Source organism: Penaeus monodon, chromosome 27 (assembly GCF_015228065.2).
Source record: "Penaeus monodon isolate SGIC_2016 chromosome 27, NSTDA_Pmon_1, whole genome shotgun sequence".
Taxonomy (NCBI): domain Eukaryota; kingdom Metazoa; phylum Arthropoda; class Malacostraca; order Decapoda; family Penaeidae; genus Penaeus; species Penaeus monodon.
The window spans coordinates 35,217,976-35,218,244 of record NC_051412.1 but is presented as its reverse complement, the minus strand read 5'-3'; the positions used below and the strand labels follow the sequence as shown (position 1 = coordinate 35,218,244).

Below are 269 nucleotides of genomic sequence, written 5' to 3'. Positions count from 1 at the left end.
CTACATATACTGCATATCTTTATAGCCTAAAATTTCATCTGGCAAAAGGACATCAGTGGTCGAACTATATTCTCTAACTTTCAACGAATTTTAATTCTTGAAATTACGTGAAACTTTGATTTTGCAACAAAAAGTGAATATGACTGGCAGCTAGAACACGACCGGAAGTTTAAGAAAATATTCCAGCTTTTAGTTTTAAGTAATTTCTAGGTAATGTATTTGGTGTCTTTTCATATGGTGTTGGGTGTGGTGATGTAGAGAGTGTGTGA

General features: G+C 33.8%; 1 protein-coding gene across 1 annotated transcript in view; it reads right to left on the bottom strand.

Moving 5' to 3' along the window:
• The window catches only part of LOC119590505 (extensin-like), a 9,819-nt gene that overhangs the window by 8,942 nt on the left and 608 nt on the right, over window positions 1-269 (bottom strand). The gene's annotated exons all lie outside the window — the stretch shown is intronic.